Genomic DNA, 14083 nt, shown 5'->3' on the forward strand with positions numbered 1-14083 from the left:
CATTTGGAGTTCATTCTGACCACTTGGAGATTATTTAATGCCATAGACACAAAGCCTACCTCCCCAATCTCGAGCTGACTTTGGCGACCTATTAACAATAGTTTCTATTTCATTCAATGTGTCATTGGGGAAAGAGGGGGACATCACATTTGTGGGACCGGCTGCAGCAGGCCCCCAATCCGAAGCCTTGTGACCTGCTACTAATGATATTTCCTCAGGGAGCCCCTGGGGAAGGGGGCCAGAGAAGAGCCTCACAAAAAGCCAGCCTGGCCTGGCCTGGAGCTCTGCTCACAGCTCTGAACACTCTTCCACACGCTTCGCCAAAACACAGCCTTCAGGAGCAGTGAGAGAACGATGAGTTTGTCCCCAGCGAGGCAGCCAGCCGCAGTGGTTGAAAACTACGTGGTTTAGGTGGGAAGGGTGAGACAACCAGATTCAGGGGGTGCCACCTGCCTGAAAGCAGGGGTAAACAACCCCTCAGCGGGCGGGCTACAGGCAGAGCCCCCGTCCACCGTAGCCACGAAGGCATCTCTGGCCGCAAGAAGGGGAGGGAGAACTGGACCTCACTCCCTACCTGGACAGGGTGCCTGGCTGGCCCTCTGCCCCCATGTCCGTCCCCCTCTGCCCCCTGTCCCCACCCAGAAAGATGCCTGGACCTCACTAGACAATGGATCACATAGCCTTTTAGGCACTAACCACTTTCCACCATCAAGGCCCAGAAAAATAATAAAAGGGGAAATCCAAGGTGGGGAGGGGTGATTGAGTGACATAGCAAGTTTCTGGAATTGGACCCCTTCAGCTGTACCCATCAGTCACCCTCGGAAGCAAGGGTATGCATGCAGAGGAGGAAGGTGGACGGCCTCCGCCCTTCCCTCCTGGTCCCCGCCTAGGAGGGACCGCCATGCCAGTATGAGGGGGGCTGGCAGGCCCTGCGCTCTGGGGACCCTGTCATGTCACCCTTTGTTTGGAACCCTCTGGCTCACCGCTTCCTTCCTCCAGGCCGTGCGCCCCGTCCACCGGAGCGGACGTGCCAGGGGTGGGGCTGGAGGCGAGCGAGGGGCGGAGGCACACCCTGCCCTCCAAGACGCCGGGCTGCTCTGCATCTGCTCGGCCCTCTTCCCTTCTCTTCCCCTCCCCGGTGTTTCAGGCTGTTCTCTCTCTCCCCACGTCTCTTCCAAGGAGACGAGAGTCAGACCTGCGGGCGTCGCTAATGCGTTCCAGGCGCCTGAAGAAAGCCTGGCGCGGCCTAACCCGCACCCCACCCCTGGTCCAAGCAGGCAGGTGGCGCCACCCGATGGCCGCGGCCTGAAGCTCAGCGGGAAGGAGGAGGCTTTTAGGGTGGGGCTGGAGGTTTCCGGCGACCAGCTCAATTCAGCAGCTCTGGGGGGAAGAATTCCATCAAAGGTCCTTGCGGCAAAAGTTCCATAAATGAGAACGCTTCAGTCCTTAGAAATGAACGGTGACGAGCACTAAAGATTTGTGGGGCGTTCGGACAGCCCTCTTTGTCTCATTTTGCTACCTCCGTACTTCTATCAACCTTTTTTTGCTGTTAATTCCAGTCTGGAGCCCAGCTGGGTTGTTTCTAACGTCCAGTCCTTTGAAGAGTGGAGATTTGTGCTTCCAACCTCGTGTTAAACAAAACAAACCAAGAGAAGACGCTGTGCAAATTCAATTACCTAGTCAGTGTGTGGCCTGGTGAAATCTAGAGGAGGAGGGGAATTTGCAGTAAACGAAGCAAGTGGAAATAAATGATGGTCCTGTCTTGTTAAAAAGCCTCTGGAAGGAATGGAGAGACACCACAGGCCACTGATGTCCGCTCGGACCCCAGCCACGGTGTCCTGCTCCAACCTGGCCAGGAGCTGCGCTCCCGTTCCTCAGACACCAGTCTCCAGCGTCCAGACTTCCAGCTGCTCTTTATGTTACCGAGTCCAAGCTTGCTCTGCTCGCTACATGACAGACCAATGAATGGGAGACGAGGTGTTGAGGCAAGGAAGACGGCTTTATTCGGAAAGCCGGCAGACCGAGAAGATGGCAGACTAGCGTCTCCGATAAACCGTCTTATCGGGGGTCTGGATGCCGGCTTCTTTTATAGAATCAGAGAGGGCAGTGAGGAAGTAAAGTAAAAGGGCCATCAGTCTTGCAAAACATCGCCTGGAATGACCGGCCTCGGTGAGGGGATGTGTTAGTTTCTTTTTTCTTGCAGCCATTCACAGGTGGGCAAGGTTCCCTGAGGCAGGTCATTATGTACAATTATAATGACAAAAGCAAAGAAAAGCAAAGGTTAAAGTCAAAGAAGCAGATCCAACGTGGAGTCCAATTTAGCTCTTCCCTGTTACTTTTCCAGGGGGCTCACAAGCCCCCAGACCCCTCTGTTGCCAGTCCCCATGTCCTGCCAACCTCCCAGAATCCTTCTCGCCGGAATCCATCTTGGCTGAGTGATGCGTGCACCACCAGGAAGGACCCTGAGTCAGAACGATTGGCCAGAGACAACCCAGAAACTAACCCCATCACCATAAAACCCGAGACTGCGAGCCACAAGGCAGAGCAGTCCTCCTGGGTTCCCTGACCCTGCTGCTCTCCACCCGGGCGCCCCTTCCCGATGAAACCTCTTGCTTCATCAGCAGGTGTGTCTCCTCGGATAATCCATTTCCAAGTGTTAGACAAGAGCCCACTCTCAGGCCCTGGAAGAGGTCCCGCTTCCTGCAACACCTCCCCGTGCCCCTCCCCCCGGCTTCCCTATTGTTTCTCTCTGTGCACCCAAAGCTATAGGCTATAAGACACACCGTGCTTTCAGAGCTGTTGGAATGTGTTTTAAGTGCTACTTAGAATTAATGAAACACAGGCCCTGGTTTATAGCTGCCTCACCCCGTGTCTAGGACAGTGTTCTGCATGCAGTACATGTTCAGTAAATATTTCTGTGCTTTGTCAGAGGTTCTGGCATCAAATCCCAGGGGAGGGAGTGGTGGAGCAGAGCACGGGCTGGAGGAAGATAAAAGCAGAAACGGAGGAAGATAAAAGCAGAAACGGACGAAGCAAGACAAGATGAAATCCGGGGAGCCCTCCTCATGGGTCGGATATGTCCGCTCCCCGTGGTTCAGGGAAAGAGTTCGGGGCTGAGGGCCCAGTCACCCCAGAGTTCCAGCTCTCTGATGGCCTGGCTGTCACCAGAAAGCCACTTCATCCCTCTGTCACGCCCCACACTGAACAATGACAAGGTAGTAACAGCTAATCTTTACCAAGTCCTAACCACACACCTGCGATTTTACACGTATTAATGTATTTTCCTTAAAAATGGAGAACCAGAGTCACTGGCCCTTTTCATTTTAAGAAGGATAATGGGAGGGGCAGCCACCCACAGGTCATGTGACCTTGGACAAGCCACCACCCACGCTTCACAGCTAAGGAAACGGGATCACAAGAGTTAATCACAGATACCCTGTCTCCACTAGAGGTATTTTATAAAGACAAACTACAAGACTGAACATCAAAGAGCTTTGAAAACCTCAGAGCCAGACAACTGTGAGAGGTTATTATGGGCAAACAATGACATTACAGATTGGGAAGTGCTCACTGTCATCAAGGACAAGGGTCCTATTTCGCTCCAATGCATCACCATAAGAGAGACAGTCCCTGATCTCAAGGCATAAATTTGCCCCAATGAAGCCTTCAGAGACTGTCCAATCGTTAAGTCATTACTAGTATCAGAAAACAGAATATAGGGCAAAAAAAGCATCAAGATGATCTTACTGCAATTTCTAAAGACGGTATAATAGATGTGGACATTTATGTATTAAATAAAAGTGTGTTGTGTGTATACTTTTTAAAAGGTGAATTAATGGACACTTCTGGGATTTTGTAACCAACTCAATTTATAAATATTAAATTTTATATGGGCTCCCCTGGTAGCGCAGTGATTGGGAGTCCGCCTGCTGATGCAGGGGACACGGGTTCGTGCCCTGGACCGGGAAGATCCCGCATGCCGTGGAGCGGCTGGGCCCGTGAGCCATGGCCGCTGTGTCTGCGCGTCCGGAGCCTGTGCTCCGCAATGGGAGAGGCCACAACAGTGAGAGGCCCGCGTACCGCAAAAAAAAAAAAAAAAAAAAAAATTAAATCTTATATTTTATATGTTTTTCCTTTTCATCTTTCCAAGATTGAATCTTCTAATAAATAGTTCATTAATAAATCATAGCAGGAAAGAAAAAAGCATCCTAGATGTTTCTACAGATTCCAGGAACCCAAAGGAATTGATTTTAGGTCCTGAAGAATTAGAATCATATAAAGTACCAATAGAGATAATGGTAGTCCTACAAAGACGGAGGATAGAGGGGTTTTTAATTAGTCCCATTTTCCCTTGTCTCTTTGTTCTAATCAGAAAATCATTTCAGTCTCTATCTTCCTCCAGATCAGTATGGCCTTGAGTTTACAGGATGGGCTTCCCTTGCCTCCACCTGACGGCTCAGGAGCCGCTGTAATACTGCTCATTTCCCCTCTTCGGTAGTATTTGTGACTCTGTAAAAATAACTTACAACGGCTGATATGTAAAAGTTCGGCAATCTGATACCTTTAAATACGCTCAACGTCGGACTTAATTTCTAGAAGGGCAAGGGAGACTCAAGGAGCTGGAAAGTACAGCTTCATCAGCACTCATGTAGAGGAGTGATTCTCAGTGAGCATCAGGACCCCTGGACCACTTGTTAAGCACAGATCCCTGGCCCCAACCTCAGAGGGCTGGGGTGGGATTCCAGGACCTGCATGTCTCATAACCTCCCAGGTTACGGTGGTGCTGCTGGTCTTGGGATCCCACTTTGAGAACTACTGACACAAACAATGGTTACTGGAAGAGCCAGCAAAGACAAACCATGGAAGCCTTCTCTTCCGTTTTCCTTGGGATGTGGGCTGCTACGGGCAAAAGGGCTGGGATTAGGAAAAGACTAGGGAAGACACATTGGGCAGGGGGACGGGTCTCGTGTATAAAACCTTTGCCACAGTGTTTCTGAGTTGGGCTCTATATGCGCCCTGGCATTCTCCATCGGTGGGCTAGACATCATGAGATCTAAGGTTTTTCTTTTGGGACCAGATCCTGTCTGCCTCCCTGGGATTCCAAAGGGGCTTTCCCTGAGGTGACTCAAAGAGGCCAAGGCTCCAGGGGGAATTCTCCAGCACCAGTAACCATGACAGAGCCCACACAGCCCCTGCAATGCTCAGAGGCTCATAAAGAAGGGGGGTACATGGTCCCATCCGGTGGTACAATGGGAGCTTCCCATCTGGAAGTGATCTGTGTTGCTACGATCCGAAACTACTGGGAGCATTCTCTCTCTGCGGTGCATATTGATTATTAGATAAGCACTGTAGATAGGTAGATAGATAGATAGATAGATAGATAGGAGAGAGAAGGGGGAGAAAGAGAGAGAGAGAAATTTTAAATAGCCCATAGATCATTGAGATATTTTGTGTAATGCAACATAGTTCAGATTTGGAAATACTGGGTCACACTCCCTGTTTACCACCTCCTGAGGCATCCATGTGTGTCAAGCAAACCAATGCTACCACCGTGACCAGACCTAACTGCACCAAAGGAAGGTGCCCGGATTAGGGGCTCCACTGAGCCAAGAGGGAGCCGGCCCCCCACTCCCCCGCTCGGGTAGCTGAAGGAAGGGAAGCAAACGGGCACCGTGAGGCCTCCCCAAGTGCCTGGCCCTCCCTGGGCTTTCATTTCTTCCTCAGCAACGTGAGGATGCTGGCTTCCACCAGCTCGGGGGCCCTTGCGGCTCTGACCGACATGAACACAGTAACCTTCTGTTCTTTCACACGCCACCACAGGTCCCCTCTTCTCTATGCTATGCCCGGAACTTGCTCTATCATCAGATTTGAGTTGGGGGGTGTTGGATGCTCAGAAAGGCTGAGAACAGCCCATAGGAAACCAGGGCCGACTTCGCACTGTACGGTCAGACTCAAATGGCAAGGACCTTAGACAATGTTACATTGTGGGGTTTAAAAACACTCATTTCTAAGAGCCTGGGCTTACTGAGTCAGCGATCTGGAACATTCTCAAGACACTAAAAATATCCTGAGAGTGGACTGAATTTTAAACTGTGCTTTAAGAAACTTTCTGTGCGAAAACAATTGGGCATTTCTTCTTTAAAACAGTTATGCATTTTCTTTATTTAGATTTTTCACTACTGGAAAGAATAAGAAATACAGAGGGTGTTCGAGCCTCAGAGGGGAACTGAACATCAGGGCCCATAAGGCCATCCAGTCCTAAGATTCTATCCAAACAGCCAAGATTCTACCCAGAGGACCACGATTTATAACCTTAAATCTCTCAATTTACATTTTCAAAGCAAAAAAGATAAAATGCTTTCTTTCCCTTCTGACTGATAGTTTGAGGGTTCCCGTTCCCGGCATCAACTTGCAGGACAAAGGGTTCTTTTCAGCCAGGAGTTGGCATCTACCGAATGCTTAGTTCTTGGAATTGCCTGCCTGCTCCTAGCAAGACGTGAGCAACATACCCGTAAACGGTCTGAAACAGGTAAAATGGACACCTGGGTCTCACCACCCTCCAGGCAACCTTTTCCTAATTCACACTAAAATACATTTGGGGACACAGGGAAGGCAAAAGTTCATGATGCTGAAAACTGAACGTGGTAAACCACTGCCTGGATCCCAGCACAAAACAGAAGGAGCTGAAAGGAGAAAGTGGCTTCTCTGATGTTCTCAGATGGGCTCTGAATCCAGGGGCCGACAGTGAGAGAGGCACAGAGACCCAGCGGCCGTCACTCGCCAGAAACCGCGGCATCAAGAAGCCGCCAAGAAGACGTTCCTTCCCATTCGGGGGGCTCGCCCAGGGCCTTCCCTTGGGCCTATGGATTCAGACTCCAAAGATGAACGTGCACCATCGATCTGGCAGCAAACACACCCTTTAAAACTAAAATAATCTCCCCTCAGGTTGGAGCAGGCTCTTCATCCATCTGGTCTTAGCTCGGGCCGCCAGAACTAAACCCCATAGACGAGGCGGCTCAATCAACACAAATGTATTTTCTCACAGTTCTAGAGACTCAAGTCCAAGACGATGGTGCCAGTATGGTCAGTTTCCAGTGAGGGCCCTCTTCCTGGCTTGCAGGTGGTCACCTACTAGCTGTGTCCTCACAGAGAGCGAGCGAGCGAGCTCTGGTGCCTCTTCTTTATAAGGGCACAAATCCCGTCATGGGGGCCCTACCCTCATACCCTCATATAAAACCTAATCAACTCTCCAAAGCCCTGTCTGCAAATGCTTTCCCACTGGGGGTCAGGGCTTTCACACAGGAATCTCAGGAGAGACGCAATTCAGTCCACAGCACGTCCACTTACTGACCACCTGTTATGTGTCAGACGTGCTGGTTGCAAGGGATGCAGACGTCAAAACACAGACCCTGGCCTTAGGGAGCTCCCAGTTGGGAGCTTTGCCCACAGTCCCAGGGACCCCTTCCCTGTGGGGGGGCATCCTTTCCCTGGCTTCGGGGGGCTTTTTCCTTCCAACAGCCCACAGATGCAAGTCTTTTTTGGACAGCTGCCCTTGGGCTACTGGAGCGGCTCTTCCAGAACCAGCCAGAAATGGCGGGGAGCCTCCAACCCCCGCTGGGTGTGGCCCGTGGCCAGCGACTGATGGGTAGGAGCCCAGAGAGCCCGGCTCCCTTGCTCTTTGCTCCCAGAGACGCACTCAAAACTTACAAAGGCCTAGCTGACACTCCAGGGCTCCCCTTCAGAAACAGGCTGAAGCTACCCCTCCGGGACTCAGCCTAAAACCACACCCTCTCCAGCCTGCTCCTCCCACTGCTGTGCGGACACCCGGAGCACAAGGCTTGCCGGAGAATCGTCACCTCGGTATCCCTCCTGGGGGCGCCTGACCCAGAACCAGCACCTGGGTGAACGGGGCACAGCGCCAGGCCCCGTGGAGGACTTGCCACCCAGAGCAGCAGGCTTTCTCCACTCAGGGGGCCTCCCTGGGGGGCTGGGCCTGAGCAGCGAGACACCGGCTACTACGCTGGATGTGACTTTTATGACGAAATGTTACCAGAGTCACTTGGGTTCAGAGGAGAGAAATCATGGAGTATTTTTTTTAATCATTTTTGCTTGTGGAGAACCAGAATCCAGAAAGGCCAGGTAATAGAAGACAGGCCTCTGAACAGCACACCAAGGGGTTGAGACTGTAATTATCCTAAATCCCATCTTTCATCAGTATCTCCCTTGCTCTGGAGTCTCTCGTCTCCAGGGCAGATTGCAGGTTCCAGACACAGTGAGGCTTGGGGCCGCCACAGCAGGGCGCCAGACCGGAGGCAACAGCAGGAACAGAGAAGAAAGCCTGGCGGTGCTTGTGGAGGGAACCCCAGGGGTCTGGAAGCTGGTGTGAGAGGTGAGATGGAAAATGGTTAGTGTCGGAGTGGGCTCAGGCCCCCGTAACAAAGCACCACAGGCCGGGCAGCTCAGACAAGACACTGACTTCCTCACAGTCTGGAGGACTCTGAGATCAAGGTGCCAGCAGGGCTGGTTTCTCCCGAGGCCTCGCTCCTGGGCGCTTAGATGCCGCCTTCTGCCTGTGTCCTCACCTGGGCGTCCCTCTGCGTGTGTCTGCGTCCTAATCTCCTCTGCTTGTAAGGACACCAGTCTGGGCATAAAGCTTGGACTAGACAAGCCTGCGTGCCTGCCCACCTCGGGCCGCCTGGCGAGGTGGGCACGCAGCATCTCACCCTAGGGGTGCAGGTTCAGAAACGCGGCAGGGTCCGATCACTAAGTGCTGACCAAGCCCCGGTGAGTCAGTTCACACCCAGCAAACTCAGAACAGGCGGCTCCGTAAGCTAGAATGCCTATCTAATAATCTACCTGCAGAGATTTCTGGAAGGTTACTGAGTGCCGGTCATTTCCGTGGGACCCTCTTTTCCTGCCCTATCCCATCACCCCACACTGATTACAAGCTTTCTGTGGCCCCCAAACTGTGTCCTACTCGATTTCATGTCCCCGTTCACTCATTCCCAAATGTATCTTATTAATATTTGTCCACCCAGTACCTAACACAGCATCTTGCATGGAGCTGGTGGCCAACATATGCGTGTTGGTGGCCACGCTGGCAACACGGGGAGTGTCAGCTAAGGGCACAGGCTCTGGGTCAGAACCCTGTTTCTACCAAGTACCAGCTGTGTGACCCTGGGTAGAACCAACTGCTCTGAGCCTCAGTTTCCTCATCTTATCAAGTTAGGGTGATACTTACAGAACCTCACAGCGTTATTCTGAGCATTGACTGAATTAATCTATGCATTCATTATACCCCACAGAGCAGCAAACGGCACACAGTGAACAGTATGTTCGTGCTGGTCATTTTTTTTTTTTTTAATATCCACTGTGTGCTTGACACATTACCTAGTTTTTCTCATTAAATCTCCAAACAACTATCAGGTGATGTTGCCACCTCCTCCTCAAAGAGGTGGAAGCCAGGCTGCTCACCTGGTAGGTGGCAGAGAGAGAGAACATGAGCTCAGAGCTGAGTCTCACACCTGCCCTCTTTCTACTGCAGTGCAATTAGGCTGAAATCATCCTCACCCAAGAGGAACATCTGCAGGTGCTCACAGTCTGAAGTGGGAGGCCAACATCGCCTCAGGCTCCACCCCAAAAATAAGGGGTTCAGAGATGTGATCAAGGCCCAACTCCTACCCTACGCGGTTGCAACCCTGGATGCTATATCAATATCCCATCCAAGTTCCAAAGCCTTTTCATTCCATCAGCCCCAAGGCATTCCTAGCATTCAGTGCCCCCAAAATGTCCCCCTGGCTCTCAGCCAGACCACCAGCATGCCAGCTGTGCCCACGTACTGGAAAGCAGATGACAGTTGGTGAAAAACATAGACTGTGACCAGGACAGGATATTACTGTGCTTTTTGAATCCTAAGCATTCCTTCAGCCCCACGATGGCAGAGAGTTAAACACTGTCAGCACTAATTCTAATTAATTAGAAGCAACAGTCTAGAGCCATGGCTGAGGCTGAGCTCAGTGGAAAAGAACTCCATGCTTGACTAGCGATGTCCACCGGGGCACAGGAGGAAGGGCAGCACACAAGATGCACGTTTGCCAGCTCTTCCTCAGGCCAAGCCCCCAATCTCAATACGCTCAGGTATTGAGAAAGCACCTGGTAACCATGGGGTTTATTCCCGGGGGGGGAGGGGAGGGGGACATGAAAACATAGGTGTGCCATGGTCCCTGCCTTCAAGAAGAAACACACGGAGGTGAGAGATCAAATTAAAATATAAATCCAAATGATGCGTAGGGAAAACTGCTCTGTTTTTTTATGGGGTGGGGCTTTCAGGGACTTTCAGTTTTCTCATCAGGCTTTAAATGCAGTCAGTTGTCGCCTGCCTCTTACAGACGCCAGGCTATCAAAACCAAACCATAATCAACCTCGGGACTGGGCCCTGCACAGCATTGAGCCCAGCCCCTGTCCCCCTGCAAAACCACCTTCGGCAACAACCTGGCACGCTGCCCAGTCCCTTCATCAGCCCAGCCGGGCATGGCAGCCGCTCCAACCCAATCAACCACGACTCCTAGAAAGTGTTTCCTTGGGCTTGGCCCAAACCTCTTTTCCTAATTTCCATCCAACCGTCCTGATTCTGTCTTCCAGGGCCATACACAGCATGAAGAACACCACTCATCTGAGGTCGGCGCCCTTCCTGCTCGCAGTTAAGCAGTCCCAGGACTTGCCCCGTTTTCCAGGTGACCTGGTTTTCTCAGATCACCTAACTTACCCTGGGCTGGCTTCTTTGGACCTTCTTTGATCGCACAACTCAAGGCGGCTGCCTGCCTCTCTCTGGGCTCCTCCTCCCCGATCCTGGTGTCAGATTGCCTCCAGGCAGAAAGCGCAGGCGATTATAAGGCTCACTTCATTGTCATCCCTTTTCTCAGGCACCACAGTTGTGCACCACCTGTTGTCCGATGCCTGGGAGAAAAAAGTTCTTTTATGTATCCTGTTCAGCTTTCCAACTGTTCACAATGGGAGGTTAAGTCCAGGCCTTGTTATCACACCATGGAAGTCCCCACAACATACATTTGTGATTTTGAGAGCTATTTCTGAGCGTTTTTAGAGATCCATCCAGTTGAGAGTCCCATCAGAATGTCTGGTCCGGGAGCTCTCCAAAGGGTTTTTTATGTCTGAATCTATACAGGTGCTGGCATATACGTTATCACTTAATTCTCACAATTCTGTGAGGTGGGTATTATTACCTCCATTTATTAGATGAGGAAACCAGGCTTGAAGGGATTAGCAAGGTTAAAAGTGATGGAGCTCCACACCCACAAGGAAAGAACCTGGACACTGACGGGGGTGGGACCAAGTTAGACACAGCCAGAGCTCCTCCCTCTAAGCCCCAGACTCCCAAACACATACCTAAAATTAAAGTGTAGATGGGAAAATGTGTGCTTTCTAGTGCCTGCGACTCTACCTGACCAAGAGATCTTTCTAAACCTCCGGCCTGATCATGTTTTCACTCCCATGTTTCAAAACTGGGCAAAAGGGACAACTCTCTTAAAAATATATAAAGAACAGACTCAAGAAAAGCAGCCTGAACAGACTAATAACAATAAAAGTAATCAAATTAGGAATTTAACACACACACACACACACAATCACCCCACCTAGAGTTTCAGAGGCCGTTTCTATTAACATTCAAGGAATGGATAACTCACATTTTGCACAAACTGTTCCAAAGGAAAGAAATATTCCCAAGCTGATTTGATGAGGGTAATGTGACCTTGATGCCTTCCCACAAAGAAAACACAAGGCTCAGGCTGTTCTTCCAATGTACCACCAACTATTAAGGAAACAATAATTCCAGTGTTAAAGAAGTGGATGATATAGGGAACAAAGGAATGCCTGCCAGCTCACTTTACAAGGCAGTCATACCCTTGATATCAAAACTCAACAGGACAATCTGAAAAAGAAAAATTTCAGATCAGTCTCACTCATGAACATGGATGAAAAATATTCTTTTTTTTTTTTTTTTTTTTTTTTTTTTGCGGTACGCGGGCCTCTCACTGCTGTGGCCTCTCCCGTCGCGGAGCACAGGCTCCGGACGCGCAGGCTCAGCGGCCATGGCTCACGGGCCCAGCCGCTCCGCGGCACGTGGGATCTTCCCGGACCGGGGCACGAACCCGCGTCCCCTGCATCGGCAGGCGGACTCTCAACCACTGCACCACCGGGGAAGCCCCCAAAAATATCCTTTTAAAATATAAAATCAACAACAACATGGTTGGACTTGGAGGATATCATGCTAAGTGAAATAAGTCAGTCAGGCAAATACTGTATGACGTCACTTATACGTGGAATCTAAAAAATACAACAGACTAGTGAACATAACAAAACGAAACAGACTCACAGATATGGAAAACAAACTAGTGGTTACCAGTGGGGAGAGGGAAGCGGGGAGGGGCAAGATAGGGGTAGGGGATTAAGAGGTACAAACTACTACGTATAAAATAAATCATCTACAAGGATATACTGCACAGCACAGGGAATCTAGCCAACATTTTGTAATAACTATAAATGGAGTGTAACCTTTTTTACTGAGGTATAGCTGATGTGCAATATTATTTAAGTGACATGTGTACAGTATAGTGATTCACAACTTTTAAAGGTTACACGCCATTTATATAAACCTATACAATATTGTACATCAACTATACCTCAGTAAAATGTTAAGTTAAAAATAAAATAAGGACTTCCTTGATGGCGCAGTGGTTAAGAATCCTCCTGCCAATGCAGGGGACATGGGTTTGAGCCTTGGTCCGGGAAGATCCCACATGCTGCAGAGCAACTAAGCCCGTGCACCACAACGACTGAGCCTGCTCTCTAGAGCCCACAAGCCACAACTGCTGGGCCTGCGTTCCACAACTACTGAAGCTCGCACGCCTAGAGCCCGTGCTCTGCAACAAGAGAAGCCCCCACTCACCGCAACTAGAGGAAGCCCACGTGCAGCAATTAAGACCCAATGCAGCCAAAAATAAACAAATTCATTTTAAAATAAATTTTAAAAATAAATAAAATAAGTAAAATATAAAATCAAACCCAATTAAATATATTTAAAAATGGTAAAGTAAGTACTCAAATAGAGAATTGGAACTGAAAAGAGATTCCAGAAGCAGACCCACATGCGTGCAGAAATTTAATTTATGGCAGAATTGGTACTGGAGATCAATGTGGTAAGGATGGATATTTCAATAATTGGTTATCCATATTGAAAATAAAAATAAATTAAATCTAGTGTTAGTCAGCCATGTTGCTGCAATGATGCTGTATAACAAACATGCCCCAAGATCTCAGTGGCTTACAACAAACAACATTTCTTTCTCATGCACATACAGGTCTGTATGCCAGCTGTGACATCTAACAGTTCAGAGTCAGGTCTGCTCCAGCTGTCTCTCATTCTCTGAGCCAGGCTGGAGGAGAAGAGGGGACCTGGGACATGCACTTCTCATGTTGCAGGTAAGGAACCCAAGAGGGTAAGCCAAACCACATAGCACACTTAAAAGTCTCTTGTTGGCTGGGGCACACATTATATCTGCTCCCATTCCATTCACCAAAGCGAGTCACATGGTTCAGTTCAAAGACAGTCAGAAAGTGGAGTATATTCTGCCCACAGTGAGCCATGGCAAGGGCACAGAGGAAAGGAAGAATTGTTTTAAAATAATACAATTTACTACAGATGTCTATCTCATACCATACAAAAAAAGTTCATCTTAGAGGCTTAAACACATAAAGGTAAAAGACAAAGTTATGAAAGTTTTAGGAGAATATCTTTATATCCTTAGGGTAAGAAAAAGATTCCCAAATATGATGCATAAAAAAGAAACCATTAAAAATTGATAATTTCAACATTAAAAGTAAAAACTTCTGTTGATCAGAATTTCAAAATGAGATGAAACATTTGCAACATATATCAATGGTAAAAGATTAGTATCCAGAATATATAAAGCACCCTTCCAAATAAATAAGAAAAATAGACCTGTGCATATGGCAAACTTGATATTTGACATAAGCAGCATTACAATCAGAGAGAAAAATCTGAACT

The 14083-nt window shown here is 49.3% G+C and overlaps 1 long non-coding RNA gene across 1 annotated transcript; it reads right to left on the reverse strand.

The window, feature by feature from the left end:
- Positions 1–1980: 1980 nt before the first annotated feature.
- Positions 1981–13864, reverse strand: LOC125962044 (uncharacterized). The gene is made up of 2 exons (XR_007473339.1): positions 10766–13864; positions 1981–2979 (listed from the first exon to the last, which is right to left on the reverse strand). It is a non-coding gene; the product is annotated as an uncharacterized LOC125962044 (long non-coding RNA).
- Positions 13865–14083: the final 219 nt, after the last annotated feature.

The sequence above is a fragment of the Orcinus orca genome, chromosome 19 (genome assembly GCF_937001465.1).
Source record: "Orcinus orca chromosome 19, mOrcOrc1.1, whole genome shotgun sequence".
NCBI classification, from domain to species: domain Eukaryota; kingdom Metazoa; phylum Chordata; class Mammalia; order Artiodactyla; family Delphinidae; genus Orcinus; species Orcinus orca.